A 21,363-nucleotide genomic window follows, 5' to 3' on the forward strand; every position below is an offset into this window, starting at 1 on the left:
TTTACAAATTCCAAAACGCTCTCTTTTCTTTTTGTGCACAATGCTTCGCCTCCTGTGCCCAATCAATTATATTTTTAGAGAAGACTAAATTAATAAACTAAATTAATTACTCTCCCGATATCCAACTATACCACAATATTTTGCCAAGACCCCATAATCACAATATGCTGCAAGCATAACTATATCATAGCAAAAACCCATTTCTGCCCTCAAGTTTGCTTCAGCACCCCCCAAGGCCAATTATTGTAATATTCTCCACGGAAGGGGTCCCCCAAAAATTTTAGTCGCTTGTGCGGTCCGCGCATACTATACTGTATTATAATGTCTAACACCGTCAAATCAGCCGCACCAAAACAGAGCGCTTCCCCCGCAATCAACGCATTATTTGGAAAGTTTAGAGTATGACAAAAAACGCAGTTTTGGCAACCCCGCTAAACATTTAATTTGCCGTTTTGTATTTCTGTTAACCAAAATATTCCCGCTAGCAGACGGGAACGAAACCAGGATAAGCCACAATAAGCCATTTCATTCCAGTACATTGACAGTACATTTAGTTACTATTAACAAAGTATGTCTAGCACTTGGAAATAACCATTTTAATTGCTGTTTTACAACTTTCAGCATCACACAAAAAATTCCAATTGAATTCATACACAAAGAATGTGATCTCTGGTTTAAAATTAGCTCAACATCCTCATGTTCAAAATCCTCATTCAAATCATTTTGAGCAGGCCTGTCTTGTTTTTAGAGAACTTTTTGTTCAGGCAATCACGCGATATATGCCCCAATTCTCCACAAACCCAGCACATTTTTGAAAACCCGATTTCTGTTTAACCTCATTTGTTTTGTTTTGTTTTTTCCAACCCCTTGGTAACATTTCTATTCTGTCCCCGTCAGCCGAGAAGGCCGCGCTATCTTTTATTTTTTCACACAACGGACCCGTTTTATCACCCTTCTTTCTGTGGAACAAGCCGCCTCGCTTGTTATCAACATTTTGGCTCTCACTCCGCTCAATTTTCCTAACGTTCCCATCACAACGCTTTTTTGCCATCAAGAACCAATAATTTGTATCCTCATATCCATCATTATCCATTTTACACAGATTACTCTTGTGCTTAGCGCGCATTTTATCTCGTAAATCCAGTATTTTATGCATATTAAGCTGTCCAGTAAACCCATACTCGCTTATCCATAAGTTTAGGTGTTTAACTCTTGTAGCGCTTTGACTTTCAACAAACTTCCAATCTCTACACGGCAGACGCTGTTTTGGATCGTCGTCGCTAGCCGCTTTTTCATTCGAGCTGCCCATTTTTTTGGAGGGAGCTCGCGTGCACTCAGTTATCAGTTAGCAAATTTCTTTTCCGCGGAAGGACACACGTAACACACGCAACACGTAACACACGCAACACAAATGTATACCCTAGCGTGATATACTGTCAGAGCTATATTTGTACCTTCCGTACAGGACACCCCGAACTGCCCCAAATTCCTAGTGTATAACCTAGCGTGAAATACTGTCAGAGCTATATTTGTACCTTCCGTACAGGACACCCCGAACTGCCCCAAATTCCTAGTGTATAACCTAGCGTGAAATACTGTCAGAGCTATATTTGTACCTTCCGTACAGGACACCCCGAACTGCCCCAAATTCCTAGTGTATAACCTAGCGTGAAATACTGTCAGAGCTATATTCGTACCTTTCCGGACCGCGGCACAGGACACCCCGAACTGCCCCAAGTTTTATAGACTCATGCTCTCTCTCTTTACCTGGCAGCGACTAGTATACCCAGGGTTTTACGCAGTCACCCCTGGACGCGAGTCTCATTTCAAAAAATGGACCTCACGTGCAATGCCCCTTCGCGCAGACATTCACGTGGACTTACCAGATATGACACCAGATGTCTCTTTCAGAGGGTTAGTCGTCAACCGTCAAGAATCCAGGCGCCCCTTCGAGTCATCCAGCCCGGAAAAGGGTATTTAAGCGCCGTGGACGGTCTTTCCAAATATCGAATGGAAGCGACCTGGATTCTGCTTCGGTATCTTGACCACAGGCTCGAAGGACCAAATGTTAGGTTTATCCAATGTTAGGTTTATCCTTAGGTATTTCCAAATTCAGCTTTCAATAAAAAAGGCATCTGTAGTCACATCACCATTTAATTCTTGCAAGAAGAGAATACATCCACCCGCTCGTCCGGTCAAGATTATTCTGTCGAGCGGCATTATGTCCTGCCCATTTAAGGCCTCAAATCAAAACAATTACAAGGTTATCGATTCGATCCAATTGCGTAAGCAAGAAACAAAACAATTCCATAATCAAGCAAACCTAGCGTCAAACCTAGCGATAGCCATCCGCTGAATCAACAACAATTTAAGCGTCCTTCACACATCTTCATTGCGAACCTGTATCTGGGGAAAGGGTTGAGGCGTATCTTCCAGTAATCAGTCCTCGGAGCAAGGACTCAGTGTATTGTTAAGTCATTGCGAACTTGTATCTCTAGCTGGAGCCAGCTGTCCTGGAGAGTGACCTTGGAGTAAGCGTTTGTCTTCGTTGAAAGCACATATTAATTCTAACTCTAACCTAAAAGCGATCAACACATATATATATATATTGTTTAATATAGTTACACATTTAGGATGAGCATTACTATTCCTAATAAGCAAATATATTGATTAATATAGTAAGCATGTATATTATAAGGCTTTATATTCATTGCAAACACATTTATAATAATGATTACTCCAACATTCCCCCCTATATTATAAATTTGCACATGATCTCCTTAATAAAACTTCCTTTCGGCTTTATTCCATTAATTCCAAATGAACATATAGTAACATCCCAGAATGAACCCAACATTCCCCCTTTTTATTATATGTTCGTTATTCATTTTATGGCAAATCCAAGAAGAGAGGGACATCTCCGTTGGCTGTTTTAATTTTACCCGCTTAGGCCCTACTTGTTCGGCAGGCCTGAAAAGCAGAAAACAAAATCATTTTCGCCCAATTCATCCTCGGAATTACCATGCTCCTGAAATTCACTGCTTCCCTCAGCAAATCTAACATTTCATCAACAGAGGATATAATTCATGCCATTTAGAATTTGTAGGGGCAATTGCAGTGGTAATAAGTCGGCTTATCAAAGATCTTAAGCAGGGAATAATACAACACCCACATAATGTCAAAAACGTAGCAAAAAGGGCTACGGAAAATGCAACAGATTGGGCCAAATCCTTATACTTTCCAAAGGACTTATGCCACCAGCTCTCCCAGGCGGATGCTCCGACTCCAGAATGCTTCTTCATATTGCGGTTGAGGGTCTGCAGGCCATTAATGGCCTGGGTGAGGGACCCACCGGGTGACGTGTTGTTCGGTATGAAGGTGCAACATTGATCTCCAAACATTGCACACACGCCCCTTTGCTCCGTAAGCAGCATATCAACTGCTATGCGATCCTGGAACGCCATAAGACTGGTGGCTGCCAATTGTTCCTTTATCGCCACAAATCCCTGTTCAGTATAATTTCCAAATTTTTGGACATTGTAATGCAGGTAATTTATCCGATTAACATTTTTGTTTGGAATAATTAAAAGAAAAATAGACTCCCAACCTGCTGCGATCTGATTAGCCAACTTATACTCATCTGGTACGCCCCAGGGATGCCAATCGCATCAATGTATGTTGGATCACCCTCTCTCCATGCCGATCGACGCCATCGCGAGGGGCCCGCCATCATACCGGATTTCTGTGCAGCCAATTGTATCTCCTCTACTGTAGATGGAAAAACAGACACTGGTAAAAGCAGTGACCCCAAGGCACAAAGTCCTGCCGCGTTTCAGCAGGAGTCGTATAATTTATTTCCACCCCACCACCATCATAGGTCAGAACGTGGTACCAGGGTGTAGTCGGTTTTAGGACGTGGGCACACCACGTCTCATTTATCGCCTCCAGCTTCAGACCATGCCGTGTAAGGTTTTAAGCAGGTAAAATGATTTAAAAGTGACATGTGTTGAAAAGTTAGGCTTGTCCTTTGCTGCTTTTGTAACTGGGTAGACATTATTCCATATTGTGATTGGTGTACAGCTCCGTCCCTCTCTTTACCCGAGTATCCAAGACATGCGGGTGTCCTGATGCCAAGTGCACATATGGACACCCTTATGCTTGAACATCGTGTTCATTATTGTCAATCCACTACGAGCGCAGAAATCCAACAATAGAACACCACTCGGGTTTCGATCAGGGGGGCCGTTCTTCCCAATCACTCCCTCGAGCTCTCACATCAGCATTGAAGTCCCCCAGCAGAACAAGGGAGTCCCCATAAGGAGCACTCTCCAGCACCCCCTACAAGGACTCCAAAAGGGGAAGGTACTCTGAACTGCTGTTTGGTGCATGCACACAAACAACAATCAGGTGCCGTCCCCCCACCCGAAGATGGAGGGATGCTGGAAGTGTCCAACCCCCCTTGAGAGGGGTGGTACCGGAACCCAAGCTGTGTAGTGCTGAGCCAAACTATGTCGAGCCGGAATTTCTCAACCTCACGCTCAGGCTTTTTCCCAACCAGAGAGGTGACATTCCACACCCAAAGAGATAGTTTCTGCAGACGGGGATCGCCTTCTTTGGCCCCTCTCACAGGTGGTGAGCCCATGTGAGGGGGAACCCACGTCGTCTCTCCGGGCTGTGCCCGGCCGGGCCCCATGGGTCTAGGCCCGGCTTCCAGGTGCTCGCCATCGCTCCCCTCCTCCGGGCCTGGCTCCAGAGTGGGGCCCCAGTGACCCGCGTCCGGGCGAGGGAAGATGTCGTCCAATAATGTTGCTCATCATAAGAGGCCTTCTGAGCCATTCTTCGTCTGATCCCTCACATCAGACCAGTTTGCCATGGGGTCAAGGCCCCGGACAACATTGCTCCAAGGGTCACTGGGACTGACAAACCCCACCACCACGATAAGGTAGTGACTCATTGGTGGGGTATTATTAGCTAAAGTGCAAGTTTAAATTCAACATGGTATCTTGTTTTGTAAATCCCGGCGCCGAATGTCTCGTACAGCGTTTTTCATTGGAATGGAAATTTTTAAATGCATAATGGATGACTCTGTGAATAGCAGGACTAACCAAGGCTATGCCAGTCCCCGGCCGAGGTTCTTGCACTGGTGGTCCTCAAGAGCTCCGTCAGCAGGTGGGAATACCCACGTGCCCTCAGTATATCTGCTTCGATTTGATTGATTAGTTTTGTGAGTCAGCTTGTGAAGTGTGAAGTGATAAGAAGCAGAGTGGCGCAGCGGAAGCGTGCTGGGCCGTGACCGGACGATTCGCCGAAAGACGTTTGGCCGACGGACGTTTGGCCGACGGACAGTTCGCCGAATGGACGTTTCGCCGAAACGGGATTAACGCGCTCGCCCCGCCCCCGGATCGTGTGTGTACAAGTTTTTCAACCTCGACCGCGGGCCATATACGGCTCGTTACAGATAACATTCATTTAGGAATAACAAGGGCATGTACCGCCCCCGCTGGACATATTTCTAAATACAAGTACATAATACAATGTGCTGCCAATTTTTTATATTTTTTATTTTATCCTTGCATTTAAAGTAGTAGCCATTTGGACACGCAATGTAATTTATCAAACCTGGGGATTGATGTCTGACAATGAGAAAAAACAACACTAGAAGACTTATGTGAAATTCTAAGTGCCTTGGACATACTAGAGGGCTTAGAGAATACCTGAAAATGCAATGGAACACACTTTTACTTCTAGTTTAATTTTAAATAATTTCCCATTATTTTAGGAAATATATATTCAAAATGATTTGGTGAGAACCTTAATTCAGAGATCTCAACGTTTTCTATGCTGGTGTAAATTTTCTGGAGCAAGATTTATGGATTTACAATTTCATTACAGTAGTACTTACTGTTACTACTTTATTTTCTCAATTTCTTCTGTCACTTACTGTTCTGCGTGATCTCCAAATGGCTACTACTTTAAACACAAGGATAAAATAAAAAAATATAAAATATTGGCAGCACATTGTATTATGTACTTGTATTTAGAAATATGTCCAGCGGGGGGCAGTACATGCCCTTGTTATTCCTAAATGAATGTTATCTGTAACGGGCCGTATATGGCCCGCGGCCAAGGTTGAAAAACTTGTACACACACGATCTGGGGGAAGGGCGAGCGAGTGAATCCCGTTTCGGCGAAACATCGGTTCGGCGAACTGTCTGTCGGCCAAACGTCCGTCGGCAAAACGTCTTTCGGCGAATTGTCCGAGTACCGTTCTCTTGGCATGCTTGACCGCCTTGCACACCACCAAGGACTTCAAGAGCAAGATTTGTCTATTTTTTCCCATGCTCAGGCCTATTCTTGAATCCCAGACCTTGAAGGAATACTGCAGGAGCTACTCGCCTTGCGACTCGATGCATTCATCAAAAGCAAAGGAGGAGAGATGAAGGTGACATATAAGCAAACTGGACTTGATTCGTGAGCAATGTTTTGCCATCTTGTCATCATGTTCAGTTACCTTCCAGCACGGAGAGATGCATGGTATCATTGGCGTTCTTGGGAATGCCAAGAGTTATATCCAGGACTTTTTAGAGCTGCTCCTACCCTTCTTCACAGCATTGCAGCAGATTTTTAAAATAAGCCAACAGACACTTACAATGGCCACGAGACACTGTTCTCACAGAATACTATATATAGGTATTATAATATGCTCCGTTTGTGTTACGTCTTTTGGACCCAATTGCAGAGAAGCAGGCAAGGAGAAGGAAGGGTACACGGTCGATTGGTCGCCGGTCTTTTGGTCGCCCGGAAGGTAAGTGATAATTACCATTTAAATCATTGCTCAAATTCCCTAATTACAAACTGCGAATTACTATTTAGTCATACTTAATGCCGTATTAATTATTAGACTAAAGAAAAGCTCCAAATTTGCTGGACTTTTATTGTTTTTTGTTGGAGAACTTGTTAAGACCCTGACTGACGTCCCTTCCTAAGGGGACAACTCATGTATATACAAACTCTTATACACTCACACATCGGCTCAGTGAAACTGCTCATGGCCATTGTTGGCTTTTATTGATGCGTATACCGTGTTATTTTACCTTGTTTTGTCACCGGTCTTTTGGTCGTCGGTCTTTTGGTCGTCGGTCTTTTGGTCGCCGGTCTTTTGGTCGCCTGTTGTCGTGGTCGGGGCGACCAATCGACCGCACACGGAAGGAAGTAGTACTCAAATGAAACTTTAATAACTTAAACTGGAGGCAATACACTAACAAAAGACTTGGCGTCAAATAACAAAACCAAACCTGATGAGGGGAGACACAGGAAAGCGAGGAGTGAGGCACGTCACATTGGATTGAGGTAATGTGGAAACATGGCATGGTAATCAGCAGACGATCCAACAATGACAAAGCAGTCAGTGGGGTTATAATAGACTGACATGGGTTGACGAGACAATTCGGAACACCGGGGAAACACAAGAGGGAGGAAGGATACACCAGGGGTGGAGACACGACAGCTGAACACAATGGGGAATCACTCGGACAGAACACCGGGGGGGGAGCATAACAAAACCAAACAACCCTAACAGTTTGTCTGTTGTGTACTAAAGCAAGTTTAAGATTACATCCATGTTCATTTCAGTGAGCTGTTTATGTTGTGTTTCATTATGTTAGGGGACTTTCATGAGACAAAATAAAAGGTGATGTTGAATTAATTTCTTTCTAATGGGGTTCAGGTTTACGGAAGCTGATCACATTCACCTTGAAAATAAAATAAAATAAAGTCCTGCCCGTTTTTCAAATTAATTCATCTTTGGTGTTGTTTTTTTGAATTCTTTTCTTCTTCGTTTTTCAGATTACTTTATTGTCTGACGGTGTTTTTCTTTGTGTTTCAAATGTATTTTTGGCGTTATGTTTTTGAATTATTTTTTTCGTGTTTGTTTTTCGTTTTTATTTTTTTTCTCCTCAGCCTGGCCAACAGCAGAAGAATTTAAAAAAAAAAAAAACGAGCAAGCAGCAGTTATTGACATATTTGGAAGTCTCGCGTGGACTGCGTCCCCCAAATTCTAGACAGGAGGACCCGTGCTCGTGTACACATCTACTTCCATTCAGCACAATGAAGTTTTATCCAGCTATGAGGCGAAGGCAGTGCGAGACAGCCCAGTCATCTAGTTACCTTAATGACAAGTACGCTTCTAAGTTTCCTCTCGTATAGAATTTGAAACCCCTCTTCTTGGCCAGTCTGTAGTCAAACATTCATTTGGAAGGAAAACTTAAAGCATCACACAACAAACCCACACATGCGCAAAGTCCTTTTCAAACATTCAGTAAGAGAGCAACTTTTTGCTCAGTTTGTTGCCAATGTTTTATTCCTAAGGACAGGAATTTCTTTTCTCATATTTAGATGTAATTTTCGATTGTTTTCACTTTTTTTACCTGTCTTGTTCAGTTGTTTTTTAACTGGTACTGCATTTTCTTTTTGTTGAGAACATGCTCTCAAAGTGTATGAAAATAGAATGCAATTAATCACTTGTTGTTAATATTTGAAATAGATGACAAAAAGAAAAATGGACTAAATGTAATGAAATAAAAATGAATTTTCCTATTTGACTATTTTCTGTTCCTTTTTCACAATGAATTTTAGGCCTTACCTGACATGTTTTGCGGTATCACTTCCGCCTTCACCAGAATGTCAAGGCATTAAAAAAAACAATTCGTTTTTTATCAAATTCCGATCTTGTGAAAATGATGCGATCAGGCCCGATTTCCGATCTGATTTTTGATCAGTAGGAATCCCTCAGAAGAATATGAGAAAAGATAAGTTTTACATAATTAATAGTTGTCAAGAACAATTTTTCACAGCAATGGTAACACTTGGAAGTGGGGTAGTTTGCTTCTACCAAAAAGAACTGATGTTTGTAGCAGAGAATGGTTTCGATCCATTGACCTCTGGGTTATGGGCCCAGCACGCTTCCGCTGCGCCACTCTGCTTCTTCTGACATATAACTTCACACTTTACAAGGTAACTCACAAAACTAATCAATCACATTGAAGCAGATATACTGAGAGCACGTGGGTATTCCCACCTGCTGACAGAGCTCCTGAGGACCACCAGCGCAAGAACCTTGGTCTCGGCCGGGGACTGGCATAGCCTTGGTTAGTCCTGCTATTCACAGAGTCATCTATTACGCATTAAAAAAATGCAATTACAATAAAAAACGCGGTACGAGACATTCGGCCCCGGGATTTACAAAATAAGATACCATGTTGAATTTAAACATGCACTTAAGCTAATAATACCCCACCGACGAATCATTATCTTATCATGGTGGTGGGGTTTGTCAGTCCCAGTGACCCTTGGAGCTATGTTGTCCGGAGCCTTGAACCCCGGGGTAGGGTAATCCATGGCAAACTGGTCTGATGCGAGGGATCAGACGAAGAATGGCTCAGAAGACCTCTTATGATGAGCAACATTATTGGACGACATCTTCCCTCACCCGGACGCGGGTCACCGGGGCCCCACTCTGGAGCCAGGCCCGGAGGAGGGGAGCGATGGCAAGCGCCTGGTAGCCAGGCCTAGACCCATGGGGCCCGGCCGGGCACAGCCCGGAGAGGCGACGTGGGTTCCCCCTCACATGGGCTCACCACCTGTGAGAGGGGCCAAAGAAGGCGATCCCCGGCTGCAGAAACTATCTCTTGGGGTGTGGAATGTCACCTCTCTGGTTGGGAAAGCCTGAACGTGATGTTGAGAAATTCCGGCTGGACATAGTTTGGCTCAGCACTACACAGCTTGGGTTCCGGTACCACCCCTCTCAAGGGGGGTTGGACACTTCCAGCATCCCTCCATCTTCGGGTGGGGGGACGGCACCTGATTTGTGTGCACGCACCAAACAGCAGTTCAGAGTACCTACCCCTTTTGAAGTCCTTGGAGGGGGTGCTGGAGAGTGCTCCTTATGGGGACTCCCTTGTTCTGCTGGGGGACTTCAATGCTGATGTGAGACCTCGAGGGAGTGATTGGGAAGAACGGCCCCCGTGATCGAAACCCAAGTGGTGTTCTATTGTTGGATTTCTGCGCTCGTAGTGGATTGGCAATAATGAACACCATGTTCAAGCATAAGGGTGTCCATATGTGCACTTGGCATCAGGACAGCCGCATGTCTTGGATACTCGGGTAAAGAGAGGGACGGAGCTGTCAACCAATCACAACCTGGTGGTGAGTTGGCTCCGATGTGGGGGCAGATGCCAGTGCAGCCCGGGAGACCTAAACGTTTCGGTCCCCTATTAGAAGCACTTTCAATTCCAACTCGCCGCTCCCCGCTCGACCTCAGCCGTCCAAGCTCCCCGCTCGACCTCACCCGTCCGAGCTCCCCGCTCGACCTCGCCCGTCCGAGCTCCCCGCTGGACCTCCCCCGTCCAAGCTCCCCTCATCTCCGTGCCGACTCGCCCGCCAGTTGCACCTGAGCCAAACCCAGCACATTGCTGTTTAGCACAGTTAGTCAGAGCGTGGTGCTGAAAATGTTTAAGTCATGGGTTCGATCCCCAAACGGGCAAGACCTTTCTAGAGCATGGGTGCCAAAGTGGTGGCCCGGGGGCCAAATCTGGCCTGCTGCATCATTTTGTGCGGCCCGGGAAAGTAAATCATGAGTGCCGACTTTCTGTTTTAGGATCACATTCAAATGATTATAGATGTACATTACATTTCCTGATTTCCCCTTTTTTAAAATCAAGCATTGCAATTTTTTAATCCAATTTAGTTCTTTTGTGTTTTTAGTTTAAATATACAAATATTTTTCTGGTTAGCTCAGTTGGTCAGAGCGAGGTGCTAATAATGCCAAGATTGTGGATTTGACCTCCATATGGGCCATGACCTCTCCGTAGTCATTTGAAATTGCCTATTCCAACTTCTTTTGCCGTAACATAAGTGTTTAGCTAGCTGAAGTGTTGCATTTGCGTCATCACGCAAAAAAAATGGCTTTTTCATGGCTGGTTAGCTCGGTTGGTCAGAGCGTGGTGCTAATCACGCCAATGTCGTGGGTTCGACCCCCGTACGGGCCATCACCTCTCCGTAGTCTTTTGAAATTGCCGACTACAACTTCGTTTGCCGTAACATAATTGTTTAGCTAGCTGACATGTTACATTTGTGTCATGACGCAAAAATCTGGATTTTACGGCACATGGTCAGTTAGCTCAGTTGGTCAGAGCATGGTACTAATAACGCCAATGTCACGGGTTCGACGCCTGTACGGGCCACGACCTCTCTGCACCATTTGAAATTGCCTACTATAGCTGCTTTTGCCGTAACATAACTGTTTAGCTAGCTGACGTGTTGCATTTGCGTCATAAGGAAAAATCTGGCTTCCTAGACACGTGGCCAGTTAGCTCAGTTGGTCAGAGTGTGGTGCTAATAACGCCAAGGTCGTGGGTTCAACCCCCACATGGGCCATGACCTCTCTGTGATAGTTGAAATTGCCTAATACAACTTCTTTTGCCCAAATATAACATAATGTCTTGTCTTGATGTTTCCTCAGTTTCTGTGATCTGATAAATTCTCAGCTCCACAAGGCAGAAGATGCCACCCAGGATGTGAATAATCTCAGTGAGGGAATACTTGAGGTTTGTTCCCACCACATTTCTGTCCTTCCCAAATTGTTGTGAAATTAAATTTGTCTTCATACTGTTAGGTCTAAACACCAGACATTTGTATCACCAATCTGAAAGAAGGAAATCAAAGAGAATTGAGTCAACTTTATTTGCAGTGTACTTTAACTATCTGTAAGAAGGTTTGGTCTCAATTGAAACGCTTTCATTTTTTTATGGAGACAATAAAACCAATATAAAAAGTTCCTCATGGCTTACAGCATTGCTCCCTGAGCAATAATCTTTCCAATCAATATTGGAGTGCTTGCCATTTTGTCTGATTAAGTCAAAAATTTTATCTTACCTGTCTCCTCATACGTTTCAACTGAGAGAACCTTCTTACAGTGCACAAAATTGATCCGCTATTTTCATGTCTGCGGTTTGGTCAGGAACACTTGCACGGACACTCTCATCCTGGGTTGCTCTCCATGTTTCCTGTTGAGAAACACGATCTCCCGCTGCCAACCCAAAATTAATGCGTTTCTTTAAAGTTTTTTTTTCTTTTATGCAGATATATGATTAGCCTCATCCTCCAGTTCCAATCGTGTCGTGAATAATGGCGTTTGGTACATTCCACTAAATTGGATTTCCATATTTTTTGGGGGGGAACGAAATATGGAAACTTTTGTCAATTCAGTCAATTATTCTGTTAACACAATTTTGATGCCATTATCACAATAAATCAATAGTACTTTGGAATTTGGTTTCAAGCACTGTCTTTGTTTTTTTTTCTCAGTGCTCCTAAATTTTGCATAGCAGATTTGTTTCTCCACTTCAAATTTCACGTTTGGAGTACTGCTGCTTTTACCATTAAAATTTCATTGGAATAAACAATTTTCCATAATTTTCATCAAAAATTGATTTCAAATTTCTAAATCATTTTCCACCTTGATATCTGATTGATTATATCTTGGTGGTCGGCCAATTAGAAACACAAAAAGACAAACAAACAACCATTCATGCTCACACTCATCTTCAGACATCAGTGGTCTGCAATTTTTTACTAGTGGACAGTGCCATCCCCAGTCTGGGGCTTCTTGGCAGCTAACCACCTTTTTGCTATGCTATCAGCCTAATCATTCTCAAAAGAAATAGGTTAATGTTGTTTGGTTGACATCAACTGTTTGATGCTAATGCAATTAATATTCTAATCGTCATTAATATGACCCACGCCAAAGCATATTTCACCTGCTCCGGGCAAAACAAGGAATGTTTTCCTGTGCACCGAAAAACATCCCATGCCTCTTCCGTCCTAGGGAAATCATGCCTATCCTAAATCAATTATTTTATCTAAACCAGCCAGGTATTATTTACTTAATAATTTGGATGAATGCCATTTCTGCATTGTTTTCATGTTTGATATCATTAATAATTTGGATGATTCTTAATACTTAAGTCTAAATCGCAAATCACTCTCACATTTCTAAAACCAATAGTTAAAGCTCTGGCTGAATTCCTATCCGCTCTAAGAAGGCGGTTTTATTTAAAATAAGAGCCATTTTCTGTGCTCACTATTACCTCAATTACAATTTAGGGAAAATAACCTTTCACTATGCATTTCCTAATATAAATTTTAGTGTTTAATAAAGGACCCATAATTTTTCACTAATATATCATAACACTATCAACTATCTCTCTCTTTCTCTACATCTCTCTAAAACTCTCTGTCAACTTTCTCTGTCTCTCTCTACCTACATCTCCCTGTCTCTCTCTCTCTTTCTTTTCTCTACATTTCTCTGTCTTTCTCTAAAACTCTCTGTCAACTTTCTCTGTCTACATTTATCTGTCTCTTTCTCTTTGTTCTATCTATCCCCCTTCCCCCCTCGTCGTGCTCCCTGCTTGCGAGTGGAGCCTCGTACGAGGAGTGGGCTGAACAGGGGGCCACTGTTTCTTAACAGGCCTAATATATATATATATATATATATATATATATATATATATATATATATATATATATATATATATATATATATATATATATGTCTTCTTATCTTATTTATCCGCCTAAGTATATTTCTTAGTCATTTCTAGTCTTATATTGCGCAACAATCGAGATTTATGAACGCGTCACAGCGTACTTATATCTTATTTATCTATTCATATGAAGATTACTTGCATGCGTTTATAGTTTTATTCTATTTTTTATATCAAGCTCTTTCAGTATCTTGGCACTGTATAACAATATATTTCTTCTCTTTCCTGCCTTTTCTCTTTGCCCTGCCATCTGCATCCACGTTTTGGTTTGATCAGAACCTTGTTTTTGCATTTTACGTCATTTTCTGTTACATTATTTTTCGATTTTTTGTTGTAGTTCAAATGTATTTCCTTTCACACTTTTACACTTTCATTCCTTTTAGTTCGCTTCTTTGTTCAACATAACCAGGACTCCGCCATCCTTTACAGAATTTAATCAGTCTGTTTCAACTAAGGGAGTCTGCCCTCCACGGAAATTTGTTTGTTGAATTTTACCTGATAGTGCCTAGGATTGTCAGGGTTTTTATTTACAACCAGGACTCCGCCATCCTTTACAGAATTTAATCAGTCTGTTTCAACTAAGGGAGTCTGCCCTCCACGGAAATTTGTTGTTTGTCTCTATTTAACCAGGACTCCGCTATCCTTTACAGAATTTAATTAGTCTTTTTCAACTAAGGGGGTCTGGCCGCCTGCGGATTTTAGTTCATTCTCATTCATTCATTTCTCTATTTTACTTCGTTCTCATTCATTCCTTTTTTAAATAAAATGTACTCACGATTCTCTGCGTCCTTGGTATCCCTTCAACCTTTGGACCCCAGCCCGTTAGGAAGAAAAGGATCTTTATGCTGTGTACACAGACTTTTCTGGATCTTGCTCACCCGCTGGGATTGTCAGGTATCTTGGGATCCGGCTCGAAGGACCAATTAAATGTTAGGTTTAAACACCAGACATTTGTATCACCAATCTGAAAGAAGGAAAAACACAGAGAATTTTAGTTAACTTTTTTTAAAAATGAGAGGGTCTCGGGACTGCTCTCGTCACAATCCTCCGACACACTCTGAAGATGTCTCCTCTCGCCAAGTCTCTTATTGTGTTTTGGGAGTGTCCAAGTTACAGGAAGTTTCAAGGGATCAAAGGAAAGAGAGGGATATCTCTCAGTTACAAAAGGTTCTTTGATCATGACCATATGCTCCTTCAAGGTAACACCTTTACAGTATCTTTCCCTACCTCCCGCAATCTTCACACAATGGTTCAAACAGGCGCTCGACCCCCTGGGGTAGTTCCTCTTTGTTGAATAAGGTGAAACTTCCCCCCAGGGCTCAAGACACCAGTAATCCTATTAACAAGCATTTCGACAGTCATACCAGAATCAGGATAACTTATTTAACAATAATTCCAACACCGAGTCATCTTCAAATCCTCCATTTACTTTTCTAAATAGATGAAAAGTGCAAGACAATGAATCAATTTAACAAAAAAACTGGCGTTGATGGCGCTCCGTGTCCAACCCCTGTCGACTGGGAGGGGGCACCTTTGAGTCCACGGTGCTTGGACATGCAGTGTTTTGTCCACGGTGACCAAACATTGTTAAAAAAATCTAAAATGTTAGCATATTCGTTTAAGTTTGTGGCTGATTTTAGTGTAGATGTAAATGGAATCCAAATGGATGTCCCAAATGCAGCTCATCCACACCAATGGCGTTTGTTTGTTGCGTGATCGGGCATGGCGTGACGGTCCAGGGACCGAGGGACCGCAGTACGTGGCTGGGATTGACCAGAAGAGTTCCCGGGAAAACGTTTTGGAGTCAGAGGTTTGCAGCCGAGAGTCATTTTGGCATATTTCGGTGTTTAATTTGCTTGTATTATTTTTCAGAAAAAGGGAGCAGTACGTGGATGGTGGTGACCAAAAAATGAAAGCTGGTGGCTGAAATGGCAGGAAACCGTCAGTTGGGGGCTTAGTAAGTAGAGACATGAAACGTAAAAGACATAAAAAGAACAGTCAAATATGTAGTGGGTTTGAAATGAATAGCAAAAGAGTATTAATATTAAAAATTAGATAAGATACATTTATTAATGCTATCAATTAATTATCTTTTAAATAATTGATTTCTGAAATTATGTATATATATATTAAATTTAGTAGCAAGTTTTTTCAGCTTATTTTGGTGGATTTTTAAAATCATTTGGCTTGCCGTCACTGCCATTGATGGCCCTCGATGTTTGAGCTCTGTTGACTGACCCCCTCCCTGTCGACGGGGCTTGAATGTTGAATGTTGTTGCATGTGCAAAAAGAATAATGCTGGGTATGAAGAATAGTCAAATATTGTCATCTGTAGTGGGTTTGAAATGAATAGAAAAGGAATATCTCAAAAATTATATTAAAATCATACATTTATTAATTTTATCAATTCATTATTATGAACTATTAATGAATTTCTCAAATGATATAAATATAAAAATGAATAGCAAAATATTTCAATTTATTTTGGCAAAAACAGCTTTGGGGGAGTTTTGAAATAATTTGGCTTGCCGTCACTGCCATTGATGGTGCTCCATGTTTGAGCTCTGTTGACTCAAAAATTATCAAGCCCCCTCCCGGTTGATAGAGTTGGGACGCGTAGTGTTGTTTGTGGTGGTGGTAGCGGCTAGAGAAGTATTTATTCATTTAATTATTTATTTAAGAACTTCTTTATTACCTGTTATGCTTAAGTATCTTTTACTGTGTCTGTATTCTCACCCTCTTGCTACTGTGACAATGAAAATTCCCGAATATTGGATAAATAAAGTAAACTAATATAATCTACAAGGTGTTTTAGAGAAATCTAAAATGAGTATATTTTAGAGAAATTGTATTGGATGTTGATCGTTGTTAAACTGATTGCATTCATTTTAATGTTATTTGTGTTTATTCCTTATTTAGGCAGCATTGGTTACTTGTGGCTCACCGTGGAGGACTTCCAGATGATACAATGTCAAGTATAATAGTTAGATGATGATGATGATTACGAGTACATGGTGTTAAAAAGTAGCTTTACCCTTTGTAGGTGAGGGTTTGAAGACAACCCTTAAAATGGGGATTTGACAATTGGGTTTGGCCTTGGCGCCGTGGACGGCGCTTAGTGTTTGGGCCCCGTCGACTCAGTAAATGGAGCCCCCTCCCGGTCGACAGAGTTTGAATGTTGAGTGTTGCACGCGGTGGCTAATGAGCAACTCATTCCAAAATATTGAGCCGTGTCAAAACATATGAGTGGATGGACTTGATGTCCAAGTGAACTGGATGTTGCCAAATAAAAGTCATGCGTGCCAATGTTTTTGCTGTTTTTCCACCGAGTAGGGATGTTTTGGCTGTGGGACATGAAGACTCAAGTTTTTGGGTTTGGAGAGCCTGGAAGCGTTTGTGGCAAAATGGTATGTGGTGGTTTGCAGTTGGTGAGTTAGTGATTTAATGAGTCTGGTTTGAAGAGGTTTTAGGTTGTTGTTTTTTTACAGTGTCAAGTTGAATGGAAGGCCATCTGGAGACCAATGAGCGGAAGATAGATGACAACGCATGAAGATTTCAGTTTTTGCTGGCTGAGGTAAGAAAAGTCTGTTCGCTTCCAAGTGTATGGTAAATGTTATAATACTTTTGTAATGGCATTCAATCAACACTTGTATGAATGTATTTTTGTATTTTTCAAAGGTAGCCAATGCATGAGCCTGACAAGATGGTGGTTGTGGAGAAGGCAGCAATGGTGTCAAATGAAGATGAAGTTTTAGTTTTTGATTGGAGTGGTTTTCAATAGGGTGGATAACTGTCTAATTTTGATGTCTATCAGGTGTGCCGCTTGGTCGTGTTTGTTCTCCCTGGAAAAAGCAGTCGGTGAAGAGTGAGGGTGTGTGATGTCACGATGATTGGCGGGGGGAGAGAGAGAGGCCCCACATCCAGCTACAGTTTCATTCCAAAGTTAACGTTTGTCGTTTAATTGAAATGATTGAATGCCATTGACGGTGTGTGTTTTCAGCCTGAATCGGTGTTGGACCCCAAATGGATTGGATGCTAGTGCTGATGGTTAGTAGAATAATGCAAAGTCTCTAGTAGTGTCTTTTTTTGGGGGGTGGCCAAATACTAAAATATGTGTCATTTTTGTAGGTAAAGCAATGGACCGAGACTGGTTTCATCTGGATCTCGTCGGACCCTGCATCTGGATCTCGTCGCCCTCTGCATCTGGACTTCAAAGTATGTAAAGTTGTTTGAATAGTTAAAATTATAAAAGTGTAGACTCAAAGAATTCTTGGCAGGTGAAAAAAATGGTGCATCTAATGTAGGTCTTCATTGATTGAAGATTTTGGTCTAGTTTGGATCTGTAAGGATAGATTAAATGCCAAATGAATGGGTTGCTCTATTTTTGTTTGAAGGGATAGTGTATTAAAATCATGTCTTCTCACAGGTGGCATCTTTGTGAGGCTCCCGGAGGAGGACAGCGCTGGACCCTTTCTCCCGCGTCTACCTGGCCGGAAGTGGCACGATGACGCAACGGCGCCGACGGACGTTGTGGGAGTCGAGACTTTGTCCCTTGGATTCCGCCACGGAGACGGACTACAATTCCCATACCACGGAGACGGACTACAATTCCCATACCACGGAGACGGACTACAATTCCCATACCATGTTTCAGTTCAATGGGTTTTCACAAGTGAGCACTAATATTTTGACAAAAATGCTGAATCCAATGATGCTCGGTAATAATAGATTCAAAATTTGAAGTTAAATTTTAATGTGTGTGAAATATGAATTGTATTCTTATATTTAATCTTGCACCCTTCTGCACTCTTATGAATTTAAAGTCACTAGAATATAATTTTTACTGACACCTACAGGTCAAGGCCTGTCATCACTTTGTATATAGCACACCCCTTTCGTGTTCCCGCCTAAAGTTTGTCTCCGCCTAACTTCTATTAAATACCATCACCGACCGAGCGGACGGCGTATCTGGTTGGGGGACCTCGACGTGGACGCTAGCTCTGTCTGTCCGCTCCCCCCCTTCTTAGGAAGGGTGGGGGCTAGCCAAGAACAAAGGAAGCGGAGCGGGCAGCGGCCATTTTGAGAGCGGTCGAGATGGGGCCTCCCTTCCAGATAACCTCCACCGGGCGGGAGTCAAAAACTACCACGTGTTTTGCTGCTTCCTCTGTATGAAGATTATTGTCGAGGCAATCCAGCTTTGACAGTGCGTCAGAGTAAAGTTTGGTTTTATTAGTAGTAAAGCAATACACCTCTTTTAGGGGAGTATTAAAGACTTTACATAGGGCAGAGTTTTAACTAAAATAGCCTGGTATTAGTTATATATGTAATGTCAGTCAAACTTATAAATCTATGGTGGTTTTGTAAAGAAATAGTCATAGGATGAATATGTCTAATTCAGGATTTATGCTTTTCAGCAGAAATTTTTGAATGTTGTGGTTGTTTCAAGTGAATCGTTGACTGTCTATGATTGATTTTTAATTGGTTTCAAAGTACGAGGTATTTGATGTGGTCTAGTTTTAAGCTTGGTTAGCAAATAAAATCATTGTTTTGTTGTGGTTCTTACCCCCCTTCAGGTTTTGTGCATAGTCAGGCTAATAACCTCTTTAGTGAATGGTTTGATACCAGTGTGTTAGGTTTAAACACCAGACATTTGTATCACCAATCTGAAAGAAGTAAGAACACAAAGAATTGAGGTTATTTTATTTAAAAATGAGAGGTTCTCGGGACTTCTCGCGTCTCAATCCTCCGAAACACTCTGAAGATGTCTCCTCCCGCCAAGTCTCTTATTGTGTTTTGGGAGTGTCCAAGTTACAGGAAGTTTCAAGCTGATCAAAGGAGAGAGAGTTCTCTCCCAGTTACAAAAGGTTCTTTGATCATGACCATATACTCTTTTAAGATAACATCTTTATAGTCTCTTTCCCGATCCCCCGCAATCTTCACACAATGGTTCAAACAGGCGAGCAGACCCCTGGGTAGTTCCTCTTTGTTGAATAAGGTGAAACTCCCCCAGGGCTCAAGACACTCTAATTCTATTAACTAACATTTTGACAGTCATACCAGAATCAGGATAACTTATTTACAATAATTCCAACACAGTGTTTTAAAGTAATGTCTTAATTTGAAATGGAAGACAATGTTGTAACAATTGTTTAAAGATCCCAATAGTTTTGGGCCATAGTTAATATTGTAGATAAGACTGGTTGGAATGGAGTCAATGCACGTGGAAATAGTGTCATTTACATGTTTTGGTGTGTGTTTCTTAAATAGTGCGGTGTGTAAGCATGACTGTGAGTTGGAGATTTAGGAAGCATACTTTTCCACAGACTAGAATACAAAGTGTCATACTCCATTCCTTTGGTGTGCTAACTGTCAGTGTGTTCAGGGATTTCAAATTTGATCCAAAACTACTATAGTTGGAGGGGGTGCAAAATGTTTAGTTCTTGTTTTGGGGGAGGTGCAACAGATAATCATGGAGAAGCCTAGCTTTGTGATAAGGTTCTAAATGAGGTGTTGTTTCTGAGTCATGTGTGGTGGTGGTGCTGCTGCTGCTGTTGTTGTTGTTAGGTCACCTCAGACGCCTGAGGATTACCCTCAGCAGCGCTAGAGCTGCCACTGGAACGCGGATTAGTTCATCCAGGGGGTAGCCGGAGGTGTGGGGCAGTGCGACTATATCTGGCTGGATGAAAAACGTAGGGCGCCATGTTCCTGGGTGGCAGCTCTGGGTGGTTTTGTTGGATTCGCAGGCCGCGACGGGCGGTCTCTCGGGAGACACCTCGTGAAGGTTCCAACTGTTGTCTCCCGGTGCTGCTGCCGCCATTGATATTGGTGGTAGTCCATTATTGTATAGGCATATGAAGGGTTCAAAGTTATGGTGGTTAATAGTGGCAGAGTGATGGGTGAGATTGTACATGATTAAGAGTAGAAGTATTGTAGAGTATTTTCTTTGCCACTGTCCATGGTGCTGATCGTTTCACCCTAATAAAGTAAAATTTAAATAATAATTAACTTCTTTATTATTTTTTGTGAAATTATTCCAAGTGAATAATATATTAATTCCTATGACACACCCACACAAAATACTATTTGTGCTAAGACAGATCAGGTTGGCAGAAAGACTACAACAGGCGTATAAGTATACTATCATACATATTTACAATAGCCTGCAATAAGAACTTATGTACAAAACCAGAAGTAACATAACCATTAGAACTAACAAACTAATCAAATAGCGAGATACTAAGATCCACTATACTAAATAGATCCACCCTTTCATAGACTAAGTCCATCCTTAGATATACCAGGTAGTCAGCCATGTGACATGCTTGACACATAATAGAATCGGATTAGAATACTTAGTTCTAAAGAACATTGAATACACTTCTACACAAGATAAACTAACAGAGTATTATATATAGTTTTGTTTTGAATACTAACCGATTGTCTCTTAAGTATAAATATTTAAACAAGGTTAGTTATTATTAAATACCCCTCTTAAGACATCTATGTGACACCACAATAATATAGAATATCTTTAACATCCACCCTTTATGTGAATAAGTACATCCCTAGAGATATTTAGTTAACACATGACATGACACAAAGCACTCCAAATTTGAATAACATATAATCTTTATTAGTATACACATTCACCATTACATAACATATATTACTACTGGTCAGAATCATTTTTATTGTTAACACACTTGCACATGCAGCTTTACAAAAAAATGACATCCACAATTCCATCTATTGTATCTATTGG

General features: G+C 41.9%; 2 protein-coding genes, 1 long non-coding RNA gene and 2 other non-coding genes across 8 annotated transcripts in view; 4 read left to right on the top strand and 1 right to left on the bottom strand.

The window, feature by feature from the left end:
* LOC144065528 (uncharacterized) overlaps positions 1 to 21,363 on the top strand; it is a 149,661-nt gene that overhangs the window by 105,701 nt on the left and 22,597 nt on the right. The gene's annotated exons all lie outside the window — the stretch shown is intronic.
* The window catches only part of LOC144065517 (uncharacterized), a 145,037-nt gene that overhangs the window by 28,669 nt on the left and 95,005 nt on the right, over positions 1 to 21,363 (bottom strand). The window lies entirely within an intron of this gene.
* On the top strand, positions 10,972 to 11,045 carry trnai-aau (transfer RNA isoleucine (anticodon AAU)). Its single transcript has one exon. It is a non-coding gene; the product is annotated as a tRNA-Ile (tRNA).
* Positions 11,360 to 11,433, top strand: trnai-aau (transfer RNA isoleucine (anticodon AAU)). Its single transcript has one exon. It is a non-coding gene; the product is annotated as a tRNA-Ile (tRNA).
* Positions 13,686 to 19,163, top strand: LOC144065654 (uncharacterized). 4 transcript variants are annotated; one of them, XR_013297232.1, is made up of 7 exons: positions 13,686 to 15,411; positions 15,474 to 15,558; positions 16,935 to 17,008; positions 17,090 to 17,175; positions 17,280 to 17,648; positions 17,730 to 17,816; positions 18,028 to 19,163. It is a non-coding gene; the product is annotated as an uncharacterized LOC144065654 (long non-coding RNA). The 4 variants fall into 4 exon arrangements; XR_013297230.1 differs by having other exon boundaries at positions 13,686 to 15,558; XR_013297231.1 differs by having other exon boundaries at positions 15,474 to 17,008.

Source organism: Stigmatopora argus, chromosome 20 (genome assembly GCF_051989625.1).
Source record: "Stigmatopora argus isolate UIUO_Sarg chromosome 20, RoL_Sarg_1.0, whole genome shotgun sequence".
NCBI lineage: Eukaryota > Metazoa > Chordata > Actinopteri > Syngnathiformes > Syngnathidae > Stigmatopora > Stigmatopora argus.